Source organism: Scyliorhinus torazame, chromosome 14 (assembly GCF_047496885.1).
Source record: "Scyliorhinus torazame isolate Kashiwa2021f chromosome 14, sScyTor2.1, whole genome shotgun sequence".
In the NCBI taxonomy this organism is placed as follows: domain Eukaryota; kingdom Metazoa; phylum Chordata; class Chondrichthyes; order Carcharhiniformes; family Scyliorhinidae; genus Scyliorhinus; species Scyliorhinus torazame.
Window position 1 is genome coordinate 205,979,694 of NC_092720.1, and position 19,305 is coordinate 205,998,998.

At 45.6% G+C, this 19,305-nt stretch overlaps 1 protein-coding gene across 8 annotated transcripts in view; it reads right to left on the reverse strand.

Moving 5' to 3' along the window:
• Positions 1 to 19,305, reverse strand: part of prrc2a (proline-rich coiled-coil 2A) — a 221,764-nt gene that overhangs the window by 188,253 nt on the left and 14,206 nt on the right. The window contains exon 2 of one of the 8 annotated variants that reach the window (XM_072475499.1): positions 12,651 to 12,733. The exons of the other annotated variants lie outside the window; for them this stretch is intronic. The gene's annotated coding sequence lies outside the window, so the exon portion shown is untranslated. The remainder of the gene's footprint in view (positions 1 to 12,650; positions 12,734 to 19,305) is intronic. 8 annotated transcript variants of the gene reach the window in all.

Below are 19,305 nucleotides of genomic sequence, written 5' to 3' on the forward strand. Positions count from 1 at the left end.
GGTTATAGGTTTCTCATTGATTATAATAAAGCAGTGGGAGTAATTTAGTGTTGTAACACTCAAAACTCAGTATTGAAGCATTTTGGGTTCAGTGCACCATAGACAAGATTGCCAGTATGTTAGATTGGTCTTGAGAGAATGCAGATACCAATTGAGCAGTATTAAGTATCTCATATCACAGCAAACAGAAAATCATCAAAACACACTGGCAGTAATAGAACAGTTGAGGGCAAATCTAACTGAATGAAAGAGCTCATGATCGGGCACCAAAAAGCAACATGGTATTACAGAACGGGGTTCAAACGCTCTGTTTTTGGATAACTGTGCAAACAACAAGCTTTGCTCTGGTGGATTATGACATTATCCAAATTTTAAGGTACTCCCAAGTTACCATCAAACCTCCACTTACGATGAATCTTGCAGCAACTTCAGTCTTTTGCAGAAACAGGCTGTGCACAGTAAACCTTTAAACATTTAGGTTCAAACATTTATCATGCCAGGTAAAACAAAACATCTTCAAAAGAACTGCAAAGTGATTGCAACGGAAATACTCAAAGGTTGATAACACGGAGAAGCTGCAGAGCACAGCAAGCATTAATAAAATGCCAGGAAAACTAAGATAAAACCAAGTTTGAAATAAACACAGAAAATATTCAGCAGGTCAGGCAGCATCTGTGGCAGGAGGCATAGAGTTAAGATTTCAGTTCTGTGACCAGCCATCAGAACTGAGAAAAGACAAGAAAATAGGTTTTGAGCAAGGGAAAGGATGCGACAAGGACAAAAAAGGGAAGGTCTGCGATAGGGTGAAAGACAGGAGAGATTGAACGACAGGGCCAAAAGGAATGATGATGGGCAACAAAAGGAAACAGAAGACGTGTGCCAGTTTTGTGACTGACAGGTAGGCTACTGAAAGTGAAAATAGGAGAAACACAGAAACATCAAAGCCAGGAAAACAATGTACAACATCCACCTTATACTCCAACATTCAAAATTAAAATAAGGCAAATCTAAATTAACACGCAAATGCCGGTCAAACACACCATATTACACATTAAGTAGCAGATGCAACCAAAACAAGTCATAGAATTTACAGTGCAGAAGGAGGCCATTCGGCCCATCGAGTCTGCACCTGCCCTTGGAAAGAGCACCCTACCCAAGCCCACACCTCCACCCTATTCCCCGTAACCCAGTAATCCCACAGCGCCTTTTTGGACACTATGGGCAATTTAGCATGACCAATCCACCCAACCTGCACACTTGTGGGAGGAAACCAGAGCACCTGGAGTAAACCTACGCAGGCACGGGGAGAACCTGCAGACTCCGCACAGCCAGTGACCCAAGCCAGGAATCGAACCTGGGACCCTGGAGCAAAGCAACTGCGCTAACCACTGTGCTGTCGACACAAATGTCAGTACCCACAGGAGTCACAATATCTCCTTAAAGTCCCTCATGAGGGACTTCAACTGTTCACTTTTGAGATCCAGTCTCAGATTCCCTCGAAGCTGCTACAACTCAATGCTGCTCACCTCTCGATGGTTCAGTCTCTTCTGAGGCAGTGCTCCACATAATTCACAAAGTTGTAGCCCTATCTTTTAATTACTGGCACTCCAATTTTTTTGCAAACTACCAGCTTCACGAAGCTGGCACTGAATGGCCTCGTGGTTACTCCAAACTCGTCTCTTAGCTGCAACGAGTTATAAACGGCTCACTAGGCTTCGGAGTCCGACCTGTCTCCAGCATGGAACCAATTATTGACTGCCACTTTCTCAGCTCCCCAGGACTTCTCATGAGCCCTAACTACACCAAAAGGCTCCTCTGACTTCTTTGTGACACAGGGTCCTTCCAGTCTTATTTCCTATTTGTTGTTATCATTTTTGATCCATGAATCTTTAATGAACATATTCAATTGTTCATCCCATGTACTCCCCGCATTGGAGATCTCTACTGCTTCCCGAAAATACACAAGGCCAACACACCAGGCCGCCCTATCGTTTCAGGCAATGGGACCCTGTGTGAGAACCTCTCTGGCTACAGAGGACATCTTGAAACCCATCGTACAAGGTACGCCCAGCTTCTGTCGCGACACGACAGACTTCCTACAGAAACTCAGCAACCATGGACCAGTTGAACCAGGAACATTCCTCGTCACAATGGACGTCTCGGCACTCTACACCAGCATCCCCCATGACGACGGCATTGCTGCAACAACCTCAGTACTCAACACCAACAACTGCCAATCTTCAGATGTAATTCTGCAACTCATCCGCTTCATTCTGGATCACAAAGTCTTCACCTTTGGCAACAAGTTCTTCATCCAGACGCACGGAACAGCCATGGGGACCAAATTCGCACCCCAATACACCAACATCTTCATGCACAAGTTTGAACAGGACCTACTCACCGCACAGGACCTTCAACCGACGTTATACACCAGATACATCGATGACATTTTTTTCCTTTGGACCCACGGCGAAGAATCACAGAAATGACTACACGATGACATTAATAAGTTCCATCCAACCATCAGACTCACCGTGGACTACTCTCCAAAATCAGTTGCATTCTTGGACACACTCGTCTCCATCAAGGACGGTCACCTCAGCACTTCGCTTTACTGCAAACCCACGGATAACCTCACGATGCTCCACTTCTCCAGCTTCCACCCTAAACACATTAAAGAAGCCATCCCCTATGGACAAGCTCTCCGTATACACAGGATCTGCTCAGACGAGGAGGAGCATAACAGACATTGAAAGATGCCCTCGTACGAACGGGATATGGCACTCGACTCATCGATCGACAGTTCCAATGCGCCAGAGCGAAAAACCGCACCGACCTCCTCAGAAGACAAACATGGGACACAACCGACAGAATACCCTTCGTCATCCAGTACTTCCCCGGAGCGGAGAAACTACAACATCATCTTCACAGCCTTCAACACATCAACGTCATTGATGAAGATGAACATCTTGCCAAGGTCATCCCCACACCCCCACTACTTGCCTTCAAACAACCGCGCAACCTCAAACAAACCATTGTTTGCAGCAAACTACCCAGTCTTCAGAACAGTGACCACGACACCACACAACCCTGCCATGGCAATCTCTGCAAGACGTGCCAGATCATCGACATGGATACCACCATTACACGCGAGAACACCACCCACCAGGTACGCGGTACATACTCGTGCGACTCGGCCAATGTTGTCTACCTCATACGCTGCAGGAAAGGAGGTCCTGAAGCATGGTACATTGGAGAGACCATGCAGACGCTGCGACAACGAATGAACGGACATCGCGCGACAATCACCAGGCAGGAATGTTCCCATCCAGTCGGGGAACACTTCAGCAATCAAGGGCATTCAGCCTCTGATTTTCGGGTAAGCGTTCTCCAAGGCGGTTTTCAGGATGTGCAACAACGCAGAATTGCCGAGCAGAAACTTATAGCCAAGTTCCGCACACATGAGTGCGGCCTCAACCGGGACCTGGGATTCATGTCGCATTACATTCATCCCCCACCATCTGGCCTGCGAAATCCTACCAACTGTCCTGGCTTGGTACAATTCAGACCTCTTTAACCTGGGGTTATCCCATCTCTGGATCTGTAAAGATTTAATCACCTGCTAATGCTCACATTCCAAGCATTGTCTGGCAGCTTTGAATTTGTCTATATATTTGTTTCTGGAACATACCTCTTCATTCACCTGAGGAAGGAGCAGCGCTCTGAAAGCTAGTGACATCGAAACAAACCTGTTGGACTTTAACCTGGTGTTGTAAGACTTCGTACTGTGCTCACCCCAGTCCAACACCGCATCTCCACATCATATTCAATTGAGCAGAGGAAGTGAGGAACTCAATTGTACACCATGCAATGAAGTTTTAGCTTTTGAACACAAGAACTCAGACTCTCTGATGCCCGAAAGATCAGAGGGATTTGGTTCGATTGGTTCGCTAGTGGTCCAGGACAATATTCTGCCTGGCAATAGACAGCAATCGAGTCCTGCCAGGTGGGTTTCTTTTTCAGAGAACCCAGAAGAAAAATGTTCCTGGATGCCGAGAAGAGCGGCGGTGTGCTGCTTTCTCTTTCAAATGTTTCCTGCCTGCTGTTTCGGAGTCTACAGAGGAGTCTCAAGATTCTGAAGAATCCACAGTGAAAACTATTATGGACCAATAGCAAAGATATCCAACTGGAGGCCTAGACTGAAGATAGATCTAACTAGAAGACATCGACCTGGAACAGAAACTCTTATCCTTTTACTATTATTTTTATATCCCTCTTTGATATAGAGAGTGGGTGAGTTTAAGGGACAGTTAGAAATTACACAGCAGATTTATTTGTTGCCTCTTTAATTATAGTTACTGCTATTAATACAAGTTAACTAAGTCTAAATTTACAAATCTGGTAACTGTAGTTATTGGGCAGCCAAAGACTTCAGGTTTTTCTAAAATTAAAAGTCAACTTCAATTGTGATACAACTCCGGGTCAAGTGGGGCTGGAATTGACCGCACACTAGTCCAGGGTGTCATAACACCGGGTCCAAAATCGAACTAACCCCTCTCCCAGCAATTACACAGATAAATTGAAACCAACATCCCCACAACTCATGACAACACAGTCTTTCAGGGTTCATTGAATGTTTTTAAACCAACTTAGCTCTGATTCCCAAAACATCTTTCTGGACTGCAAGCAGTATAGACATCATATACAAAGTAGGGGAAAGTAGACCACTGGCCCCTCATGTTTGCTCCACCAGTCAATAAAATCACTGCTGATCCTCAACACCACTGCCCTAGGAGATTCCTTTGAAAGTCAATCAATCCTCGGAGGAAAAAAAATAGATTCTTGTCTGTCTTGAGACCCCCACTTATTTTTTTTAAACTGTAGACCCTAGTTCTGGTCTTTCCCACAAGGGGAGACATCCTTTCAGCATCACATCTCCAGTGCTCCAACTAAGTAATCCCATATGATGTTTTATTGGTCCATCTCTTCTGACTTGATTAAACAAATAGAGGTAACCTTCTCAGCTACCATTTTTCTTTAGGTGGTTCGGACAATCTCTAAAGCCCAGCATTTTAGTGACCCTCATCCAAAACACCCCTAATCTTCCAGAACTAAACATACCTCTAAAAATGTTAACATGAACCACAAACTAAATATTGATCACAGAGAACAGAAGGAAGCAGTTTACAGTACTGCCACACCAAGCTATCTGCAATCTTTGTGACAAGTGAATCATGCACACAGTGGCCCAGTCTGAACGGAACCTCAATTTCAGCAGCAATATTAACGAGATGGAGCATACTACAGGTGCCATTGGTTCTGCAACCACATTTCATAATTATTGAATTAAAATAAATTAAACCATCAAGGGTTTAATTTCATAAAGGTGTCACAAAATAATTGAAAGAAACCCATAGCAACATCATTCAAAGTTTAAAGTGAAGCCTGCCAAGGGGAGTAACCAAGTTTTGTTTTACAACTTAAATGGCAAGTACACAGCCCAATGGAGAATGGACCCATATAAACACTAGGTCACACATTCAAATCCCCCAGTCTATGATGCTGTAGGAATAGAGCCAGGGCTATAACTAGTATTAGAATCTCAGGGGAAGCAATTTAAAAATCAGCCAGATTTCTCCACTTTTATTCACCATCTCCCAGGGAGACAGGACATGAACATCAGGAAAGGGCACCAAAGAAAAATCAGGTTTGTTCATCACAATCACCTTGCAACAGGTATTAACTTCCCAGTGGTGAGAATGAACAATGGAAGGGGCAGAGTATGCAGGGATAGTAATTTCAGACCATGCGCCCCACTGGCTGGAGGTTCAGCTTAGATCGGGACGGGAGCAGATGCTGGGATGCAGGCTGGATTTGGGGTTGTTGGCAGACAGAGGTTTTTGTGATAAGGTGCGGTCGGTTATGTGGAGTTGAATCAGAAGGGGGAGGGGTCGGCGGCCACAGTTTGGGAGGCACTGGTCCGACGGGAGATTATCTAGTTTAAGGCACATGAGGATAAGAAAAGGAGGAGGGGTACGAACGATTATTGGGCAACAGTCGAGGTAGACAGGGAGTACTGAAGTGCACCCACCACGGATGGATTGGCAAGAAGGAAAAAGCTGTAGGGGCAATTCGATAGGTTAATGATAGAGGGCGGTGGGGCTGCAGTAGGAGTACGGGGAGAAGGCAAGTTGAATGTTGGCACACCAGTTACCGAGGCAGGCCCCTTCCAGGGAAATTGAGGATACGGACAGAGACAGGGGAGCCGGGAAGTTGAATGAGGCGTTTAGAGAATTCTACAAGGAGTTTATGGAACTGGTACCGCACCAGCTGGGGGCGTTAAGTGAGGCGCTGGAGAAGAGGAAACTGCCAGAGACGATGACGCAGGAAACGATCACATTAATACCAAAAAAGGGGTAGAATGTGGGTGATACAGGCCAATATCGCTGTTACATACAATGTAAAAGTCCTGGCCAAGCTGGTGGCGGGGCGGATGGTTTCGTAAAGGGCAAGCCCAGTAATATAAGGTGACTGTTAAATGTGATTAAGACCCCTCGAGAGGACGGATTCTGGAGGTAGAGGTGTCCACGGATGCAGAGAAGGCATTTGACCGGGTGGAGTGGAGGTACGTGTTAGACGTCCTGGGAAGGTACGGGCCAAAGATTATGGCGTGGGAGCGCCCGTTATATGTGGCGAGCATACAGAGTTTCGGGTTATACAGGGGAACAGGGCAGGGGTGCCTGCTGCTGTTCGCACTAGCAATAGAGCCCCTGGCAATGGCCCTCAGGGGGCCAGCAGAGTGGCAAGTTACATGGGGGGGGGGGGTGCAGGGAGCATCGGGTGTCGCTATATGCGGATGACCTGTTACTGTCTGTACGTGTCGGACACATTGGAGAGCATGGGGAGGATTATGGACCGGTTTGGGGCGTTCTCAGGATGCAAATTGAACGCAGGGAAAAGTGAGGTGTTCCTGGGTCGGAGAACCAGCATGGGGGTGGCTGCCACTCAAGGTAGCCAGAGACAGGTTCAGATACCTGGGAATCCAAGTATCGGGAGGGTGTGCGATGTTGCATAAATGGGATTAAAGCTGGTGGAGGAGGTCAGGGAAGATTTTTAAAAATATAAATTTAGAGTATTTTTTTCCAAGGGTGGCCAATCCACCTATCCTGCATATCTTTGGGTTGTGGGGGCGAAACACACGCAAATACGGGGAGAATGTGCAAACACCACACAGACAGTGACCCAGAGCCAGGACCGAGCCTGGGACCTCGGTGCCGTGAGGCAGCAGTGCTAACCACTGCACCACCGTGTTGCCTGGGGGTGGAGAAAGGAGGAGGATTTTAAGATGTGGTGCATCTGACATTGGCAGGGAGGGTCCAAGTGAAGATGAGTATCCTGCCACGGTTCCTATTCCTATTCCAGGTGCTTACGAAGACCTTCTTTCAGAAGGTGGATATGATTATTTCAGAGTTAGCGTAGGTGGGGAAGGTGCCAAGGGTAAAAAGGGCCCTGTTACAGAGGTAGTTTGGCGTTGCCAAACTTGTAACATTATCATTGGGCAGCGAACGTGGAGAAAGTGAGGCAGTGGTAGGAAGTAGTGGAGCAAAATGGGTTAGGATGAAGCAAGAGTCCCAGAGGGGTCGAGACGGAGGGCTATGGTGATGGCGGCATTGCAACACGGAGAGCCTGTAGTGCAATCCACTGTGAAGGTGTGGAATCAGCTGAGGAGGTATTTAGGATTGAGGGGATGTCGGTGTTAATGCCCGAGTGACAACCATGGATTTGAGCAGGAGTGGGGAGGGGGAAAAGAAAGTAACGAGATGCTTAGGAGATGGAGAGAAGTGGGGCAGGTGAGGGGGGAGGGATCCGTACCTGGAAGAGAGGAACTGAAGGAGAGGAAGTGAGTTTACATATTTACAGGTAAGGGTCTTTGCACAGAAGGTCTGGAAAGAGTTCTCCAATCTGCTGAAATATGTCCTCTGGGAGCAGTTGCCCGGACGAGGAAGGGGAGGGCAGGATCGTAAACATATATGGATGACTGGGAGAACGGTGGTGGGTTGTGAGCAGGAAGAATAAAGGAGCAGGAGGGGAGATAAAATGGAGAGGGTGTGGAGTGAGGCGCTACATAGGGTAATCGCGACCTCGTGTGCGAGGATGAGCTGGATATAATTCAAGGTGGTACACAAGGTGCACATGACTCGGGCAAGAATGAGTGGGTTCTTCCAGGGCACTAACAAAGTGAGGAGGCCGGGTCGGGCCCTGTGGTGGTGATATTCGCGATATCAGAGAAGCTGGAGCTGATGGAGGGAAGGTCGATGGGGTGGCCTTCGCCTCTCTGGTTGCCCGAAGGATCTGGCTGGAATGGCGGTCAGCAACGTCACCGGGGGGGGGCTGACTAAGAGACACTTATGACTTTCTCCGTTTGGAAAAGACTAAATATGAACTGAGGGGTTCAGTGGACGGCTTTGAGGTAAGGTAGATGTTCATCGTGGGGAGGGGGGGGGGGGGGGTGGGGGGGTGAAAATGGGGAAAATCTGTACCAACTGTAGAATTGGGTGATGGGGAGCATGTTCCCCAGGTTGTTCATGTTTTGTCACTGTTTGAATAAGTTTGGAGTAAATGAAGTTTAAAAAAAAAAGTGAATGAAGAATGAGCACTCAGTTAAGATACAGAAGGTGTTTCGCTGACAGGGGGCCCCTTTCCCTATTGAAACAAAACCATTAATTTGTTCCTTTTATCAAGTTAATTGCTCTCAGGTTAGGGCTGGACACGACTCCCCGTAACAGAAAAGAAAAATGCCCCAATCAATCCCAGATCAACAAGTCCAACCGGATAGCTTGTTAGTGTGTGAACAGTCAATGAGGACTGGGGTCAGACTGAGCTGTGATGCTTTCCCGTGGGTGAACAATCTGCCAAGTCTCAGCACACAAAGACTTTGAGCATGCAGCAGCCAAATAATTGTTCTTGTGCACTTTTGAGAGTTTGGCTGTAGGAAACAGAGCAAAACTAACAGCTGTTGACCCTGGAAGCCTCGTACTTCACCAGCATCATCTGCTGCCAAGCTTTTCTGTGATTCCCACTTCTTCCATTTTCTCACGTTTCCTTAAGCCTCATCATGCTTCAACTATTCACATTTCTTTCCAAAATTTGACCTAGTTCATCTGCTACACCAACCAACCAAATATTCTATTGACACTCCCTTGTATTCATTACTCATTTTGCCCATTCCATTTTTTCTTGATTCCATTTTCCTGTTTAACTCCAGTTCAGAAGTCCCAAATGTGAGCTCTGATCTCAATAATGCTGAATCATTGAACTCCTACAGTGCAGAAGGAGACCTCTCAGTCCATCGAGTCCACACTGACCCTCCAAATGCCTCGCCACATCCCCGTAACCCCACTTAACCATTGTGCAATTTAGCAGGAAACCGGAACACCCAGAGGAAACCCATGTGGACACGGGGAGAATATGTAAACTCCAGTCACCGAAAGTCAGAAGCGAATCCAGGCCCCTGGTGCGGCGAGACAGCAGTGCCAACCACTGTGCCACCCAACATCTCCTCTGCAATCTCCTCCCACGTTTCCCAAAATATTTATGTTCTTCCAATTGCAGACTCTGGTTGCCACACTTTCAATTGCTCCACCATTGGAGCTGTACCTTCAGGTGACTAGGACATAAAGCTCTGGAATTCCCTCCGGACACCTTTCCACCTCACTTTTCTAGTTTAAGATGCTTTTGCTTTGATCATCTGACCCAATACCTCCTCACATAGCTGGGTATTTTACTTTGTTTTGTAATGCACTGTGAAACACTTTGGAGACTTTTCCTTATGTTAACGACACTATATTTTAAAACTCAGTTGCTGTTCGGTGATTCACTACTGCCCAGCCCTAAATTTGCATCTTTCCACGGTTTCCACTCAGGTGTTCAATAAGACCTTGTTCTTGCTCTCATGACCCTATTCCCAATGAATTATTGGCCATCCAACCTCTCCCCCAACCCCTCCCTCCACAGTACGCATGTTAGCAAATATTGTTAATGGTTCTCACGCTCTTCAGGAGCTATCACGGAGGGTCATTGGAGATTATATACACATTTTTTAAAAATACAGGTAAAGAAAGCTGTGTATGTTTGAGAGTTCAGGGTCAATTAAACAGGGAGGTAACCACCGATGGTCTGCAAGGGCAAACGGTTCACGGTGTTAGATTGACACATTTGGATTGAGAGATTATGGCAAGTTTGAGTCACAAGTAAACAGGCTGAATTTGAAATTTATATTCGGAGATAAATGAAAACATTATTTTTCAGCTATTGAATTTCAAACAGGAGTTCAGAGGTGATTTTTGGATTTTAGCAACATTTGCATTTTACAGGGGTTCCATGAGTAAATAGAGGGAGATATATTAAATTTTACTGGCCCGAAAAGAGAGAATTTTTAAAAATTAAACATTTTCAGTTCTAAGAGAGTTTAGGGCAATGGAATTTGATATGCAAGAAGAAAAAGATATTTAAGGACGTTTAACTGAGTGGGCGGGGAGAGAGCCCCAAGGACTAGCTTGTTTGTGTGCGAGCTGTGACACAGCCACGTGATGTTAAACCAGAAGAGTCTTTGTTTTAGGATGCAGGTTGTTTCTGAACCTGGTTTTGGAATTCCTCATCAGATTAGAAGTGCCCAAGTCGTAAAGTGTACCTTTATTTCTTGACCTGGATAATATTTCTCGATATAAGGGGCTCTTGCCAAGCAGGTTGGTTTATTGTTGGTTTTGCTCACTTGGCTAGACAGTTTGTTCTTGATGCAGAGGAAGGCCAAGTTCAATTCCTATACCGCTGAGATTATTCATGAAGGCCCTTGCCTCTGGAGGCGTGGTGATTCTCAGGTTAAACCAGCACCAGTCAGCCATTCTCCCCCCCTCAAAAGGGAAAAGCAGCCTATGGTCATAGAATTTATAGGGCAGGAGGCCACTCGGCCCATCGAGTCTGCACCAACTCTTGGAAAGAGCACCCTACCCAAGGTCAACACCGCCACCCTATCCCCATAACCCAGTAACCTCACCCAACACTAAGGGCAATTTTGGACACTAAGGGCAATTTAGCATGGCCAATCCACCTAATCTGCAAATCTTTGGACTGTGGGAGGAAACCAGAGCACCCGGAGGAAATCCACGCACACACGGGAAGAACGTGCAGACTCTGCACAGACACTGACCCAAGCCAGGAATCGGGTCTGGGACCCTGGAGCTGTGAAGCAATTGTGCTAACCACTTTGCTGCCATGCTGTCATCTGGGACTATGGCAATTTTACATTTTGTTGAATTGAGTACAATTGATCACGACAGGTTTTTTGGGTGTGTTTGCAACTGTGTAACTTTAATTTTTTTCAATTTAAAAAGAAATTCCTCACGGTGTTACTGGAGTTCTGAGCTGTTCAGGTCAGTAGCTCTTGATCCTCCTTTCATAATAAGTAAATGTTAAGGATCAGTGAGACAAGACAGACCTCGATCTGGAGTCTGGCCTGCTCAGCAATAACATCTGTGACTGCAACATCACCACTCTCCTCAAAAATCCAACTGTGACACCCATCTTCCTTGCAAACCGCGCAGAATACAGCATAGTGGCCAATTCATTGCCCATCAGCCAACCAGTCAAACCAAGTCCCACCCCATCACTCAGGTGCCACAAAGTCTGAGCCTGCTATTCTAAAATCAGCATCAAATAACATGTTGCAACTTCTGGAATTCCTCCTTCTCCCCGTTGCTGGACAATTAAGCAGTGATGGATCAAAAATTATACAGCTAAAATAAGGGGACAAGGGAATCAACAGGAAGGACCCTTCCAACGCCTAGCTGGCATCTCACTTTCTACTCTCCATAATCCCGAGGTTATCCAAACCTCTGCTTGCACATGGTCTTTACTCACACCAAGTCCTGTTTGTTTAGCAACGCTTTGTGCGCATATCTACACTGCTTCTTAGTGCATATGCTACTTGCATTTCTGTAGCACCAATCTTTGTTTCATTGATTAAGCAACTCCTCGAACTGCAATTCTCGCCTCCGAATGAAATCCGTCCACAGCTTCATTCCTCCCCATCTCCAATCACCTCCAAACCTGAAGCCCACTTACACTCTGTAATCTCCTCCAGCCCAAGGCCCCTTGAGATTTACCGTGGACAAATTTTTGGTCATTTCCCCTTATAGCTCATGTGGCTTGTGCCAATATTTTTTTGTAACGCTGCATGAACTGCCCTGGGGAAATTTTATTACATTTAAAGATGCTGTATAAACGCAGTTGCTATTACTGAAAGCCTGTAATAAAATCCAGCACCAATTTTAAAACCAACCAAGCATGAGACTGTACTGTGTGCAATTCAATCTGTATACTTCAGCATGCATAAGGAGGGTTTCACTAGTCTGTCATGCAAAATAAAAGAGTCATGCAGATGCTTCACTTGACACAATACATTCTTTAACAGGTTTGAGGGAAGTCTGCAGTGTTAGATGATTGAAAACCAAAAGGAGAGAAAAGGAAATCATAGCAGCAGTGCTTTAATTTAAGACATTCACAATGAACCAGCCAGGACTCCATCTTGAATTTGGTACAGATGAGTTGGTAGAGATCACATCACATTCTATCATGGAATGACAGCCATTCACCTGATCCCGTCTGTCTCCAATCCGACTAATCGAACTTGCCTGCTCGCTCTCCTCATACCTTTGCAAATTTATTTCTTATTTATCTGTGGAAATAATGAATCACTAATTTGCCTTGTCAGCGTACACAATCTTCAAGACCCCTGTAAAATAATTTGCTGCTAGTGAACATGATTACCCAGGTTTTACAGTTTGACGCAGGCAATCTGTGACATACAGAACTGATTATTACATTTTAATGCGAACATCTTGCTTGCAATAAGACATACATCAGATTGTAAGACACACAGAAGCAAATTTTGCTAATGAACAATTGCACTTTGATAAGCTCTATTACATTTAAAGGCAGTATACAAATGCAAGTTGTAGTAGATCAGCCAACCCAAATATAAAGTCTTGCCCTAGCCAATACACTTCCTAGCAGGATTATGAAGTGACTTTGGGAGGGGTAGTTTTAATCATAATCTTTAATAGTTTATAAATTTAATAGGATTACGTCTCCCAGGTACATGGTGGCAGATATCTTATTCATGTGCAGCCAGCAAGTGGGAAAACAGCACAGAAAGGACAACAGAGGAGAATAATCTTTGTATACGACAAGCACTAGTTAGGAAAGACAGACCCATTCATGCCCCTTGTCTGGACTAAAACTGCAAGCAGGGTAAACAGGCCATGGCAGCAGGAAAATAGGTTAGATCCTACTGGAACTTGCATTGAAGTAGTCAGTCTTTTAAAAAAAACCTGAAAGATATGAAAAAAAAAAAAAAGTGTACAAGAACTATTCCGTTTCATTCTAACTGTAGTTACGCCCAGTGATTTCAGTTTTCCAGGAGGAATGGAGACACAAGAGAAACATCCAAATCTTGGATTCAGCCACCAGAAGAGCCAGAAAGCTGATCTTTAGAGTCTCAGGATTTAGTTGAAGGAAGTTGTGACGAGAGAATCTCAAAATGCACAGTACAAGATTGTAAACAGCAAAGATAAATAGATAAGGCTGTAAAGTCAAATTGTAAAACACAAGAGTGCAGAAAAAGAAAAAAAACAACTTGTTTATAGAGCACCATTCAGAGCCACAGCTAGTCGAGAAAATTCACAGCCCTCAAACGATTTGAAGTGTTGTCTTTGTTGTAGGCAGATGCACAGCCAACTAATGCACGGCTAAGCCCCACGAACAAAGAAATTAGATCATCTGTTTTTAGGAGATATTAGTTTGAGGGCTAAATGCTGGCCTGGACATTGGACGATTTCCCGAACTCTCCTTCGAACAACATCATAAGTAGTTTTAGCAACAAGGATTCTCAGTTTTAAACACCTCTTAAAAATCAGTGCCCCATAAAGTGCAGTAACCTGACCTGATTACATGCTCGAACTCTGGAGTGGGAATTGACCTCATAATATTCTGACTCTATGTCAAGGGTGCCACTAATGTAATTCAAAGTTAAAATCACTGCTGAACTGGGCAAGTTCTCCCCAAGCAATGAACTTTGCTGAACGTACTACAGGTAGTCTGAGAACAGTGGCCCAGATGTCACACTATTACCTCAAGTCAGAAAGTTGGGATTTCAAGTCCCACTCCATAAGCTAGAGAACAAAATCTAGGCCGACGGTCCAGGGGAACGCTACATTGTTGGTGGTGCAATCTTTCAAAAGAACAATACAGCACAGGAACAGGCACTTCATCACTCCAAGCCTGTACCGGTCATGATACCACCCTTGGCCAAAACCCTCAGCACTTCCTTGTGGCATAATCCTTCTCTACCCATTGTATTCATGTATTTGTCGAGATGCCTTTTGAACACCGCTAATGTATCTGCTTCCACAATCTCCCCAAGCAACACGTTCCAGGCACTCACCACCCTCTGAAAAAAAAAAAACCTGCCTCACACATCTCCTCGAAACTTTGCCCCACAGACCTTAAACCTATGCCCCCTAGTGACTGACCCTCCCACCCTGGGAAAGAGTGCCTGCCCATCCACATCTATGCCTCTCAATCTTTAGACATCATGTCGCCCCTCAACCTCTGTTGTTCTAATGAAAACAGTCAGAGTCTATTTAGCCTCCCCGCAAAGCTAACACCATCCAGAACAGGCAACATCCTGGTAAACCTCTTCGGCACCACCTTCGACCCTCACATCCTTCTGGTAGTGTGGCGATCAGAATTGTGTGAATATTCCAAGTGCGGCCGTACAACTGCAACATGACTTGGCAGTTTTTATACTCGATTCCCCGTCAAATGAAGGCAAGCATTCTATATGCTTTCTTGACTATCTTGTCCACTTGTGTTGCCACTTTCAAAGATCTGTGGACCCGTACGCCCAGATCTCACAGATTTTCTATATTCCTAAGAGTTTTGCTATTTATGGTATATTTCCCCTCTACATTAGACCTTCCAAAATGCATTACCTCACATTTGCTGGATTGAACTCCATTTGCCAATTTCATAGAATTTACAGTGCAGAAGGAGGCCATTCGGCCCATCGAGTCTGCACCGGCTCTTGGAAAGAGCACCCTACCCAAGGTCAACACCTCCGCCCTATCCCCATAACCCAGTAACCCCACCCAACACTAAGGGCAATTTTTGGACACCAAGGGCAATTTCTCATGGCCAATCCACCTAACCCGCACATCTTTGGACTGTGGGAGGAAACCGGAGCACCCGGAGGAAACCCACGCACTCACGGGGAGGATGTGCAGACTCCGCACAGACAGTGACCCAAGCCGGAATCGAACCTGGGACCCTGGAGCTGTGAAGCAATTGTGCTATCCACAAGGCTACCGTGCTGCCTCTCTGCCTAAGTCTCCAACCTATGTCCTGCTGTATCCTCTGACAATCTTAAACACTATCTGCCACTCCACCAACCTGGTGTCATCCGCAAACTTATCAGACCAGCTACATAGATTACATAGATTACATAGAACATACAGTGCAGAAGGAGGCCATTCGGCCCATCGAGTCTGCACCGACCCACATTAATCCCTCACTTCCACCTTATCCCCGCCACCCAAAAACCCCTCCCAACCCTTATGGACACTACGGGTAATTTAGCATGGCCAATCCACCTAACCTGCACGTCTTTGGACTGTGGGAGGAAACCGGAGCACCCGGAGGAAACCCACGCACACACGGGGAGAACGTGCAAACTCCGCACAGACAGTGACCCAGCGGGGAATCGAACCTGGGACCCTGGCGCTGTGAAGCCACAGTGCTAATCACTTGTGCTACCGTGCTGCCCTACATTTTCCTCCAAATCGTTTATGTATACTACAAACAACAGAGGCCCCAGCACCGATCACAGTGGAACACCATAACATTCAGAAAAAACACCCTTCTACTGCCTTCTGTGACCAAGCAGTTTTGTATCCATCTTGCCACCTCACCTCTGATCCCAAAAGAGACATTAAACAAGCTGCCCCTACAGGTGAACAAGATTGTAGTTTTGCACTATTTCAATGTTGCACTATTTCAGAGTAGCAGAGGAGTTCTTCTCAGTGCTCTGGCCAATATTTATCATTCACCAGAAAAATTACTTTAAAAAAAACACCGATCATCTGGTCACCTATCACATTACCAACTGTGGGAATTTGATGATCGACCAGAAACTGAACAGGACCAGCCATATAAATATTGTGGTTCCAAGAGTAGGTCAGAGACTGGGAATACTGTGGCAAATAATTCACCTCATGACTCCTCAAAGCCTGTCCACCATGTAGAAGGCACAAGTCAGGAGTGTGATGGAATACTCCCATTTGCCTTGATGAGTGCAGCTCCAACGTTCAAGCTCGACACCATCCAGGACAAAATCCAGGATTGGCACCCCGTCCATCACTGACACACAAGTGTACACTATCTACATGATGCACTGCAACAACTAACTAAATCTCCTTTGACAGCACTTTCCAAACTCACAATTTGTACACTTAAAAAAGGACAAGGGCAGTAGATGTATGGGAACACCACCATCTGCAGGTTCCCTGAAAGCGACACATCACCCAGACCTGGAACTATAATCACCGTTCTTTCACGGTTGCTAGGTCGAATTGAAGTGCCTCTCTAACAGCAGTGTGGGTGTACCTACACTGGGTGGACTGTAGTGGTTCAAAAAGGCCACATTTCCACCTTCTCATTATTGACCTTGGGCCACAACCGAGGTTGTGGATATGTAAATCTAAGTCACTCTTTCTTTAGGATACAATGATGGGGGAAACTGCAGATACTTCCTGGATCATAGAATTTACAGTGCAGGAGGCCATTCAGCCCATCGAGTCCACATCAGCTCTTGGAAAGAACACCCTACCCAGGCCCACACCTCCACCCTATTCCCACAACTCAACCCAACACGAAGGGCAATTTTGGACACTCAGGGCCATTTATCATGGCCAATCCATCTAACCTGCACATCGTTGGACTGTGGGAGGAAACCGGAGCACCCGGGAGGAATCCCACACACACATGGGGAGAACGTACAGACTCCGCACAGACAGTGACCCAAGCCGGGAATTGAACCTGGGACCCTGGAGCTGTGAAGCAATTGTGCTAATCACTATGCTACCGTGCTGCCCAAAGGGTTGAAAGAGGCAGATCGCTGAATGGTCTTACTCAACACTACCTTGTGACAACGTGATGCCTTTGGGCTCTCTGCACATTTCCAGAGATCCAGAACTATCTTTACTGTGCAGGGAGGCTGACTACCCACCTCCATGAGGTTTCCATTCAAAGCAGCCAGAAGGCATCCAAATACAGACTATTCATCCTGCTTTTCTGTCCGAGACTTTGCTGTGGATCTCACGCAGCAGGGATAATGGAGGAGAAAAGGATTTGGTCCAAAGACAAGAAGGGGAACAGTAACAAATGAAGGCGGCAGACAAGCAGAAAGAGCCAACGCATCAAACCTTCGTTTTTAACTATCCACATCAAGAAGCTGTGCACGTTCAGGAACATGGCACAGTTGGGGAAGGCAGTAACATAATGAACACCACTGGATGAGTAGTCCAGAGACCGAGTAAAGCGCTGGGACCCAAGTTCAAATCCCACCTTTGCAGATGGCGAAATTTGAATTCAATTAAAAAAATCTTGTTATTAAAAAGTCAAACTAGTTTGTTGTAAAAATTCATCTGGTTCAATAATGTCCTTACCTCGACCTACATGTATCCAGGCCCACAGAAATGTGGTCCACTCTTACCTGCCCCCTCAAGGATAATTAGAGACAGGCAATTAATGCTGGACCAGTCAGCGGCATCCACATCCCATGAATGAATAAAAAAATTAAGTGCTACCTTTAAAACGCAGGGATGTAAATGAGCCAGATAAGTGCACTGACCTTGGGTGCAGCAAATTGTTCAAGCCAAGGTACCCAGTTGCTTAAAAAAATTTTTTAAAGAGTAATCGGGGCTTTATTACACAGAGATGTGTGGCCTCCTACAGCTGCTGCCGAAATGGCTGCAGTTCGGAGAGCACCCACATTTATACTCCACCTACTGGGCGGAGCCAGCAGGCAGGGATCTACCCCCGTACCTGTAGTACAGGGAGGGGCCTTACCGTTATACCCTCGTATGCAGTACAGTATATACAATATAATACAACAGTGGTGACTACCACACCGAGCTTAAATATTCTACTATTCCTGGGACACTATTATGCTGTATCTGTGCCCTGTGTAAGCTTTTGTAACAACCTTTACCAGGATGTTCATATAAAACAGTTTGGAAAAGTTCCATCTGATGAGATGTCCTGGGCATGTATCTGCAAAGGCTTTTGGGCAAGGTCTGTTGGCCTGTTTAACTAAGGTAACCATTTATTCATTTCTGAAGTATAATATCCTAATTATACATGAATTTAATTATTTATATTTCACTTAACTAATCAATATTTCATGACAAGCTGTATTGGTGTTATGGAACTGAGGCATAAAAGATTGCCTTTATAGCCACCTCGCAGCCTGTGAGATTTACCATCCCAACGTTTAAGGATGTAAATAGCATAGGGAAGCAACCTAAGGCAGTAACACAGTTTTAAACACTTGTAGTGGAAAACCTCTGCTCACCCCAGCTAGAAGCCCAGAAATCAACAATTTTCATTTATCTGGCGTTTTAAATCTAATAAACAGGAGATTCAGTCATCTCCCAAATGATCCCACCAGGTCACTTCTGCAGATTGGAAAGCCTATCCTAATACTTCACTCATTACCCTCAATATTCAAAGGAGCAGAGAGGTTTACAGCCATTTTTGCCCATAGCAATTATAGTTAGGGTTGTGGAAAGCCAACGCCACAATGCACAGCGTCAGCGGCCACACATGGCCAGTGCCTCAGAGCTAGGTAAATGGTTGGTTTGCTGATTCAAGGTAATATGTTTCAAAGCCAACACGCAGATATTCAACACACACAACACACACAACACACACAACACACACAACACACACAACACACACAACACACACAACACACACAACACACACAACACACACAACACACACAACACACACAACACACACAACACACACAACACACACAACACACACAACACACACAACACACACAACACACACAACACACACAACACACACAACACACACAACACACACAACACACACAACACACACAACACACACAACACACACAACACACACAACACACACAACACACACAACACACACAACACA